Source organism: Grampus griseus, assembly GCF_964374135.1.
Source record: "Grampus griseus genome assembly, chromosome: 8".
Lineage (NCBI taxonomy): Eukaryota > Metazoa > Chordata > Mammalia > Artiodactyla > Delphinidae > Grampus > Grampus griseus.
Window position 1 is genome coordinate 95,507,122 of NC_139002.1, and position 11,391 is coordinate 95,518,512.

The window sequence follows — 11,391 nt, forward strand, 5'->3', positions numbered from 1 at the left end:
TTGTTGGGTGAAGCACAGACCCCAAATCCACCTGACTGAAGTCTCAGGGCTTGATAGTACACTTTGTGACAATTTAGAGTCTCAACCCACTGCCTTAACAGAGCTGGCTCAAGCAGGGATGATGAATTCATTTGTTACTCCTTCTGCCTCCCCAGCATTCTGGGCTCTGGGTTGCTGAAGGGCAGGCACCAGCCTCACTTGTGTGCAGTGTTACCCCTGATTGCCCCCCTGACTAGGAGACACAACTAATGCTCCCCTAGGTGTGACTATTGGATATACCTGAGAGCCTGACTTTTATCAATAGACGGAGGGACTTTATAACCATCGCTCCGAGATCTCCAACACAGAAGGGGCTGCTTTAGTAGTAGTGAGCACCCTGTCACTAGCAGCATGCAAGCAGAAGCCAAAGAAGAGTTGATGAGGGTGCTACAGGAGGAGTTCATGCCTTAGGTGGTGTTTGATGTGGATAAACCTTGAGCGCTGGATGACTTGATCCTGTGTTCTTGTCTCCCAAGCCCATCAGATGGGAGGGTGTGAGCACAAGCTGTCCCATCATCCTTCACGAAGGAGGCAATGTTGACTGGGCCCTTCCCGTGCGCCAGGCGAGGTGCTGGCTGTTGGGGCCCCAGTCCCTGTCCTTGAAGAGCTTATAGCTCCTGGGAGACAGATGCACACACAGATAGTCAAGCCCAGCAATGGAAACAACTCGCAGTAACAGCCAAAGTGCTTGGGGGGCCGGAGGAGAAGGAAGAGACATTCTGTATTACCCCTGGCGCCCACTTTCCCTAAGGAGCCCATTAAAAGCTCTGTTCTCTTCCTTCCTATATGATTTTCTAAAGTGATGTGCCTCTACTTCAGAACATTCCTTAGACTGCCATTCTGCCGTTAACATTTCTGAGTCACCTCATCTCTACATTGGACATAATGTAAAGAGGATAAAAACTGACATTTGTAAAGTGCTCCCCAAATCTAGGCAAGAATAGGTGCTTGACACGTGGTGGCCATGAGGTGTCATCATTACTTACAGTGCAGGACAGGGAACATTAACTGAGAGGGCGAGAGAAGGGGGTTAGGACCCTGGCTCTGCTCCTAACCAGCTGTGACACCCTCTGCTGCTCCTGAAGAACGGGCTTGTGAGAGTCACGTGAGGTGATGAGATGCAAAGCGTTTGCAGACTGGAAATGCTGATTCCTATTATTATCATGATTATTGTGATTCTCATTATTGTGAAATGTTTCCCTCAAAGCCCCAGGAGGGTGGGGGTGGGGTGGAGGTGGAGCCCAGACCTGTGGCTGGGCGAGGGTCACTCCCCTCCTGCCTCCCACAGGAGCCTGGGAGCAGCTGGGCCTCCATCTGCTCAGGTTCCAGCCAGCAGGGGCGGCAGCACCTCCTTTGCGGCTGTGTGTCTGTGTGTGTGCCCGTGCAGGTGGGTGTTGGAAGGTGGAGTGGGCACAGGGAATGCCCGTGTCTGTGGCTAGAAACCACTTGTGGATTGTGACTCCCTGGGGAAGAATGCAGAGGCAATTAGATTTCAAAGATGCCAGCAGTGGGACTAGTGTTGGCACCCAAGAGATAAGGAGAGAGGCTGGGGGGAGTGAGGGTTTGGCTTAGTCTTTGGGGCTAGGGACAGGGGATAGGTCTTACCAGGGACCCCTCCCTGGGGCTGGCGGTGCGTGTAGAGGAAAAAGATGTTGTCAGAAGCCTGTGGTGGTTGAGCCCAGGGGTTTTGGAGCTGACAGACTTGGGTTCAAATCCTAGGGATGGGCCAGTGATTTCATTTCTCTAAGCCTCAGCTTCCTGGTCTGTAAAACGGGAATAATAGGAGAGCCTATCTCCTAGAGGTTATTGGGAGTTTAAGAGAGAGGATGCATGTTAAGCTGTTAGCAAAGAGAAGGCACATAGTAGACAACTGTTGCTGACATTATTCGTAGGAAGCCCAGAAGAAGGAGGGAGGGAGAGGGCCTCGCAGGTGCCAGTGCTTGGTAAACTGGGAAAGCAGCTCTGGGGTGAAATCTGTCAAGCCAGGAGGTGGTGGAAACTGCCATAAGGAGCATCCTTTTGGCCCAGGCCGAAAGAGCCACTGTCCCAGCACACAGCGTGAAGCAGAGGAGCTGGGCTTTCATAACTCCTGCCACTTCCCTATGCTGGTTCCCCTCACTTCCTCTAGAGCATCTTCCTTCCCTGTGAGCCTGTCTGGTAAGAAGACCTCTGGGTCTTTCTGCTCCAATTCCAGTGGGCCCAGGCTGAGCACAGCTTTGGGGACTGGGAGAAGCTGCTGGGAGCTCAGGGACCCTGAGACAGGCCTCCCCCACACTGCCCGGCCCCTGCCTCCACGCCAGGGACACTGTCCAGGCCTCCTTCCCTCTGCCACCCCCCTCCCACCTATGAACCATCCCCACCACTGCTGTTGCTGCTCCAGGACCGCAGAATGTCAAGCAGCTCCTCACCTGTGGGACAGACAACCCATTAGGATGCGGGTGGAAGCAGGGAGGCTCAGCCCTTCTAAGGAAAGACGTGACAACTCAGCTCTGGGACCAAAGGACCACAGCCAGCCCTTTTCTGCTTCCACGGGGGAGAGCTCAAGGGGGCAGGTGAGAGCAGAACTTGGGAATTAGACCAACCTGGATCTAGGGTCAAGGCCCTAATTCTGCTTATTAGATCTGTGGCCTTAGTCGAGTTACTCAGCCTCTCTGAGTCTCAGTTTCTTCATCTGTCAAATGGAGAGAGAAAAATCATGCTGAGGCACAGGGGACTTGGAGGATTAAGTGAGGCACAACCTGTAAGTCCTGAGCTCAGAGCCTGGCTCACAGTAAGTGCTCAATTAATGTTCACTGACCCAATGAATGAATGAACAGGCGACAGTGGCGGTGAGTGGCGGTACAGGGAGGTGCATGTGACTGCCTTTGGGAAAGCCAGCCTCCACCAGCTGGCTTGGGGCGGTGGGGTCACTGTCTGGGGGCCCAGGACACCTGTTGCTCGGTGCTGGTGTGAGAGAGGCAGCTTCCAAAACTCAGAACAGAGTGTGGACTTTCCCTTGTGGGCACAGCTCACACCGCTGCAAGTCAGATAAGAGCCTCAGGCTCTCTGAAAGTGCTGAGCCCTGCCTGACCAAAAAGAATTGCTATGGGTGGGGGGGAACAGCAGGGAGTGGATCTTCAGCTTGGGAGGCCCCCCCAAACCCCTTTACAGTGATAGTATAGAGCAGCCACTCTGGGCTGCGAGGTCAGGACCTTGGGCCTTGGGTAGCCAGCTAGGGCCGTGAGCAGCACCTCACCTGCCTCCTGCCCAAGGGGATGCTAGGCCCCTTGGGTACCACACCCTAGAGAGCGCTATCATCTTCTCAATAGACAGCTTCCTGAGCCCTTACCATGTGCCAGGCCCTGGTCTAGGTGCCTTACATGTATTAACCTTAACAAATCTCATGATGTTGGTACCATTATTAGCTCCATTTTACAGATGAGGAAACTGAGGCCCACTGAGTTACATAACTTGCTCAAGGCCACAACCCAGAGATCAGTGAGCTCAGGATTGGAAGCCCAGGCCCAGTGCCCCAGACGGCTCTGGCTGTGCTGCTGACCTGGGCAGGGATGGCTGGTCCTCCTTGGCCTGCCCTGTCCCCAGTGTAGTCATCCAAGTTTGGGGCAAGGGTATCACCTTTACATTTATAAGGGTAATTTATAAATGGCTTTTGAGCAGTGGTTCTCAAAGCAGGTTTGCAGGAAATAGATAGCTAGTGGGAAGCAGCCGCATAGCACAGGGAGATCAGCTCGGTGCTTTGTGACCACCTAGAGGGGTGGGATAGGGAGGGAGACGCAAGAGGGAAGAGATATGGGAACATATGTATATGCATAACTGATTCACTTTGTTATAAAGCACAAACTAACACACCATTGTAAAGCAATTATACTCCAATAAAGATGTAAAAAAAAAAAAAAAGCAAATACCTGGTCCCGCCTCAGACAACACAGAATCAGAAACTCTGAAGGGATAGAGTTGCCGGGGCCGCAATCTGCATTTCAACCAGCCCTCCCGGTGATTCTGAGTCGAGCTAGAGTGTTTGAGAACCACTGCTTTAGAGTCTGCAAAGCAAACTAAATTCCTAGATTTTCTCATCTAAACTGACACTTTGGTATTATTCGGCCCATTTTTCAGGTAAGAGTAACGAGTCTCTCTTTGCCAGATATCACCTACCAGGGAAGTGGAAGAGGTGGACCTGGAACCCCAAGTTTTTCGTTCTGAATTTTTTTTTCTTCTTTTTTCCTTCTTGAGACCAGACTGCTGACCAAGGTGAGGAGGGGAAGGGACTCTGACTAGAGGGGCTGGGACTGGGGTGGGAGAGGTGGGGAGCCCGCTGCCCTGTTTCCCACGGGAGGCGGCAGGCCGTGTTTATTATTCTTTCGGAGGTGTCCCTACCCAAATCAACACAAATAAAGCCCAGCCTGGCGTGCTGAGTGATCGGTTTATTAATACTCGCGGGGCGCGGCCGAGGCGGATCGCAGAAACAAAGGCGCACCGCTCGGGAGGCATCATTATGTAATTGCTCCGAGGAGGAGCGGAGGGTTGCGCGTGCCCGAGGCTCAGGGCGCCCGCGGCCGCCGCCCATACTTGGAGGGCGGGGGGCTCTGCCGGCGGGGAGGCTACGCTCCGGGGCGCCAGGGCTCTGGGCGGGGCGCGGGTGGAAGGAGCGCCTGCAGCGGAGTCCTCACCCGGCGCTCGTCTCCTCCCACGCCCGAGCCTGCGGCTGGGAGGCAGGTTAACCCCTGCGTGGCTGGGTACAACCCTCCGCTCCGGAGGAGGGGTCCCGCAGAGGCAGATCCCCCCAGTCCCCCTGGCCCCCGGAGGCTGAGCCAGGGCCTCCCCAGCCCCACTCACCGCCGCCCGTCCGTCCTTCCCCACCCTCACTCGGAGTTGGGGTAGAGAGAGAACAAACAACAGGCTGGGCAACCTGTGGGTGCAAGACCCGTGCTTGCATATCAAACATCTGCGACGTGGCCCATTTTATAGATGGGGATCTGAGGGCCAGAGAGGGCTGGCTTCACGCACCAAGAATTCCAGGCCGCAAATCTGTCAGCTCCAAAACCCACCGTTTTCCCCTGGTACCCCACAAGGGGTCTTTATAACCACCGCGGATCAGTTGTGGCCTCTGGTACCCCATTTAGGGTTCAAGTGCGGAGATGCTGGGGATAGGGTGGATCTCCCCATCCGGGGCCTGAGGAAGGGGTTCGACACAAGCAGCGCTGCAGCTGGGAGGCTGGTGTTCCTCGAGCAGTTGGCGCCAAGGGCACACGGTGGCTGTTTGGGTGAGTGGGGATCAGCACGCCACGCCCTGCCCCACACTCCTGACCACGCCCAGACCCCCAGGAACCGACCTTGCCTTACTCCCAAACACTCCAGTGCTTCAGCCCTCCTGGCCTTTGGCCGGGGCTGGGCCTTCTGCCAGGAATGCCCTCCTTCCATCCTCCAGGCAGTCTCACTTTTGAGAGGTCCTTCCCAGCACACCGCCCCCTGCATCACTCAGGTACCAGGAAGCCTTCAAGGCTGTCTCTTCCAGCCCTGGGAGCACCTGGTGACTGCACCTGACACACTGCTCTGTAATCTGTCTGCCCCCATTAAGCCACATCCCTGGGATGGCGGCTCTGTGGCTGACATCTTCACACAGCCACCCTCAGGCTGGCACACAGCCGGCCTCTCCCAGAACTGGGTGAATTTGAGGTGGAGGGTGCAACCCTGAGATGGATTGAATGCTTGGTGACAGTCTTCAGACCCTGGCTTCAGAAGTCTACAGCCCTGGCTCTGGCACTGCCAACTCCCATCCATGTGACCCTGGGCAAATTTGTAGCATCCCTGCACCTCTGTTTTCCCATTAGCAAAGAGGGACAATGGCAACCTTAGTCTCATGAAGCTAGTTAGTGCTTATTGAGCACTTACTATATGCTGGGCAACTTCATGGACTCTATCCATGTTATCATCTCCACTGTGTAGATAAATAACGCTCCTAGTCTCTAAGTCTCCTGTTTTCTAATCTCCCTTTTACAGGATTATTTTGACAATTGGATGAGAAATAGTTAAGGACCAGCATACAGTAGGTGCTCAGTAAAGTGTGCCCCTCCACTCTAACTCCCAGGACAGAGCTCCCTTTGCCCACTGCTTGCCCGGGCCATTCCGGGAGCCCCTCTGTGGGTGCGGGGCTGAAGGAAGGGGTTGCAGGAGGACCTTGGCAGAAGGAAGTGTTCTGGTTTCTGAGTATGAATAAATTATTGTTTTATATCCTTATATTAAGAGAAGGGCACAGTGTGCATTTACCAATCTGAGCATGTTGAGCTGCAGCTTGTGTGTTTTGCCAATTGCTAAAATGTATTTTCAGCCCAAGGCAGTAAACAGAAGACCACTCCGCCTGGCTGCTCCCACAGTCCTGGGGCAGGGAAGGACATCTGACCCCAGCCAGGCCTACAGGGAGAGTAGGTGTCAGTGGGGATCTTGAGGCAATGAGAGAGTTCCTGTGGGTCCCCTCCAGGTCATGAGAACTTCAACAGGACTCTTCACCTCTCTGAGCCCTCAGTTTACATAGCTGAAAATGGGCCTATTACTAGCGCCCTGTCCATGACACAAGGTGAGAAAAGTGGCTGTAAAAGTGCTTTGCTCATGAATCATCTTATTATTGTTGTTATTCATACTGAGAGCAGTACGAGTTCAACTCAGCTACCAGCACCTACCCTAACGTGCTACCCAACCCTAACCCAAGGCAAGATCAGCTCTCACTGGGACTGCTCCTAACTGGTCCCCCAGCTCTTAGCTTTGCATCCTCCAACTCTCTCTCCACTCAGCAGTCCAAGAGAGCTTTGAAAAAGTTGACCAGAGATTAGGAAACGTGGTTTTCCCTGCTGCGTCAAGTAAAATCCGGACTCATCACTGTAGCCAGGGTGGCCCTGCATCCTCTGCCCTCCTCTCATTCCCTTTGCTCCACCCACACTGCTTCCGCCTGCCTAGTTCTTTTTTTTTTTGGCCACACTGTGCAGCTTACGAGATCTTAGTTCCCTGACTAGGGATTGAACCTGGGCCCGCAGCAGGCCCAGTGAAAGCGCTGAGTCCTAACCACTGGACTGCCAGGGAATTCCCCCACCACCTTCCTAGTTCTTGTATCCACTGAACTTGTTTCCACTTTGGGCCCTTGGCACATGCCATTCCCTCTACATGGAATGCTGTTCCCATCAAGCCTTCCCATGGCTGCCTCTCTCTCTGTTACCACTGGTGTCATCTGATAGGTCACCTCGGAGAGTCTTCCCAGCCACCAAATCACAGCTGACCCCTATCACCTAACGGCTTCCCCTGTTCACTACACTTATAGCATGTGTCACCATCTAAGATTATCTTTCCATTTAAAAATGTATCTGTTTCTTTTATCTGCCTCCTCTAGAATATACCCTCTTTGAGGATAGAAACGTCATTTGTCTCACTCACCATTGTATTCCCAGCACCTTATTCTATAAGAGAGAGAGAGGGAAATTAATAAGCGTATTGAGAATATTTACTAATAAATGACAATGCAGAGCAGAACCAATGGATATTAATCCTACTGTGGAGGGAGTGTTGCAGTGCACAGTCTGTGCAGCGGTACCCAGCAGCCCAAGGGTAAAGACCGTCATAGACCTACCACTTCATTTTGCAAGATTTTAAATGAACTTATATTGTTCCAGCTAAAATGAATATAGGAATATACATACATAAAACGAGTGATTTTTGCATTAGAGAAGCTTGTAATTTGATGGAGGAGATAGACATCTGAGTAGATACTACTCTCAGTTGCCCTCCTGTGCTTTGCTGTGTCCTGTGTCTGGATCCGTCTCATGTGCTGTTCCCTCTGCTGGGATGCTCTTCCCCCACCACGCCCCAGTCTTCATCTGCTGGCTCTTGCTCATGCTTCTCTTAGAATTTCCTCTGGAAATTCCTTCCTGACCTCTCACCTGCACCTCCCATACTCTAGCCCAAGTCTGGGTTCCCAAAGACCCCCAAGCCAACCACAGCAGCTCTCTTAAGGCACTGGTGGATTTGAGACCTAGGTTCTGAGTGCCTGTGGCCGGCTGAGAGCTACTTCCAGGCCGGACTGTGTCTGTTTACTGCTGTACCTGTGTGCCTAGCACAGTGCCAGCACGTGGTGGGTGTCTGAGGAGTGCAGGGAGTGTGTGGGGGGGGGTATGAGGGGAGACTGTGAGAGCAGGGGTGGTCTCGGCTGCCCCTCTCCTATACACACCCAGCTGCCCCGGCCCAGGCTTTAATCCCTGGAGTCCAGGGAGCCAGACGAGAACCTCCAGTGGGTGCAGCTACCCTCTGAATTACACCCCATACCGGCTGTCGCCACCCCGCAGCCCCTCTCCTACTTTCCCTCACCCTCACCAGGGGTCCAGGGCAGCCCACAGTCACCCTGGCCTCTCTGCTCTGTCCAGCTTTCCCACCCCATCTCTTTTTCTTTCCCCTTCTGCTTTGCTTCACACTCAACCCTCCTCCCCCGCCTGGTGAATGCAAACTGAAAAGAAAAAAAAAAGAAGTCCCCCTTGGCAGCAGTGGCGTCAACAGTGAAAAGTACCCAATTTAAGGAGTAATCGCTGCTGTAATGATTGCCAAAGCCCTGAGTCACTACAGAAAAGCAGGCTGAGGCTCTGGGACTCCCAGGCTCCCTGAGTTGCGCCGCTTGGGTTGTTTAATACCCAGGACTCAGTGTCTTCACCTATAAAGTGGAAGGACTAATACCGGCCCAGGGGAAATAACAATCCCATGACTCTCCCTGGGGCTGCAAATCAGAGGTCAAGGTGGCACACACAGCTGCTGTGGGAATCATCATGGGAGGGACATAGTCTCCCTACACAGGGCCAGTGAGAGGAATGCAGTGCTGGGGGGCGGGGCCTGGAAAGGCACATAGCTTAGGGCTCTTGGGAAAGGCTTCTTAGAAATGGTGACATTTAACTAAGCTGGGAAGGACTAATGGGAGCTATGGAAAGTGGTGGAGTGAGGGAGAGTCGGCCCTGGAAGGGACTAGAGACCTTTTCTGGCCCCACACTCTCATTTTACAGATGGGCAAACTGAGGCCCAGGGAGGCTGTGGGAATTGCTAAAAACCACCTACCCATTAGTGGCATAGCCCCAGTTAGAAAGCAGGTTCCTTGACTCCTGTTACAGTGTTCTTTCTTCTGATGTCACTCTAGTTCATAGCGACAATAAGGACAGTGTGTTGAATACTTACCGCGAGTCAGGCTCTGTGCTGCATGCCTTCTGTGCATCTGTGTGTGTCTGTGTGTGGGTCTGTGTTTACTATTTCCTTTCATCTTTGGATAATCCTATAAGGTAAGATTAGAATATAGGTCCTGTTTTAGTTTAGTGAGGTTCATAGAGCCTGGGGTCCCTCCTGGCTTCTCCATACTCCGGTACCAGCTAACGCCAGTGGTCCCGAGCGGAGAGAGGGCAGCTTCTGGGCCTCACCCCTGGCAGGACTGCCCTTCTCTCCCCTCTCTAAAGGGAAGAGCCCTTTCCACAGAGGGGTGAGGAGGGAGCCTGGCCTTTCTCTCAAAGCCCCACAGGAAGAGAAGCCTGATGGTCAAGGATATGAGAGGCATACATTTCAAGTCCTCATCAATGAGACTCTGCCTTGCCAGGGCCCATCTGAGATAGATGCCAGGCTTCCCTGGTGAGTTCATTCCAGCTCTGGGGGGAGGAGATTGGGTGGAACTGGGGGAGGTGGGGAGGTGGGGAGGGACCAGGCTCAGGGATGAGAGGGCAGCTCTCAGTGGCTGACTGGCCCCTCGCCCAGACTCCCACATTGGAAAGGGCACCTGGGACAGTGAGTCGTCTCTTAGGAAGGGAGGATATTGCTCCGGGCACCACAGAAGTGGGCCATCAAATGAGGGGAGATGTTTTTAAAGAATTTAAATTTTTAAAAAATGCAAAGTACTATTGTCATCATGGGATTTCCTTACAGCTATTTTAGAGTTTAGTGTTGTTTTTATTTAGGGTTGCACTGGGGATAGAGGGAGACACCATCATCTTTCCAGGACTTCGGGCTTTAAGTGTTATAAGTGGGTAGAGGGAAGAAGTGGTGGGAGTAACTCAGGGCCATTCCTACTCTCCCCTGGGGAGATGGCAGGGGACTGTTGTCCAAAACCCATTAACTAAGGAGGCAGAAGTATTCAGTACCAGGCCTGGCTCTGGAAGGACCTTACTGTGTGAAATTTACTTTGTGAAATTGTGTGCCTTTTTGGGGCCTCAATTTCTTCACCTGTGAAATGGGAATAACGACTTGCCTACATCACAGAACTTTAACTGCCCTTCAGGCTAGAAATAAACAGGGGAGACAACCAGGATGGCAGCACCTGTGAGGCCTTCTGGGAATTGCCTGGGAAGTTTATCAAGAATGCAGATTCACAGGGCCCTCCCTAGAACTTCTGAGTCAGAATCTAACCACCGCCCCCCACCCCAAGTCAACCTGAGGCCCAGGCAGACTGAGGACCACAGCTGTGAGGCGGTGAGGCTCACCCGGGTTCGGTCTTGGCTTAAATTTTGAGGAACTTGTGGCCTCAGGCAGGTGGCTGGTGCCTTCTTTGTGGCCCCAGGGGACGGGCCTGGGTGGTGTCTGAGGGTGTGGCCTCACCCTCATGGTGCTTCTCTGAATGCTTAGAGGTGGGGCTGGCTGGGCAGGGGGTGGTGAGGAGGGCGCCAGGCCTGGCAACAGAGGCCCAGTGAGGTAGGGGCCCAGGACCTGGCATCGGGCGACGACCACTTCTGTAAGAAGAGGGCAGACCTCACCGCCCCCGGCTTCCAGCTGGGCCTCAAGGCTCCCCAGCCTCCGGGGTGGGGTGGCAGCCGGCCATCTGCTCAGGCCTGGGCCCGGGGAGGTGGAGAGACACAGGCAGAGAGCGCTGAATGGCCTCTGTGTTGGGACCCAGCCTGAAGAACAGATGGCCTGGAGGCCTCTGGCCTGCCCCCCTCAGCCCTGCCAAGTCACAGAGTCCTCTCTTCCAGGGAGCGGAGGCTCCCGAAGGCCACTCGTGGCGACAGCAGCCAGGAAGATGTGGGTTTAAGGGGGATTAGTGGGGCCCGACAGCAAGCCGCCACCGGGAGAGACCTGGGAAGTCGTGTGACACCTGCGGCCTCAGCTAAAGATAGGCAGGAGGGCGCCCAGTGGGGAGGGGGCGTGGCTATCAGAGCCACACCTGGCCCAGGCCAGCTTGGGGTTCACTCAGTCTAAACCTCTCCCACCGGTTTTGCTGACTGGGAAACTGAGGCCTGGGAAGGGGCAGAGACCCCACTCCACATCACCCAGCAAGTCAGCGGCAGAGCTGGGAGTGGAACCCAGGTGTCCTGATTCCCGGTTTGAGGATCTTCCTATCATACCTCCCCCTTCCCT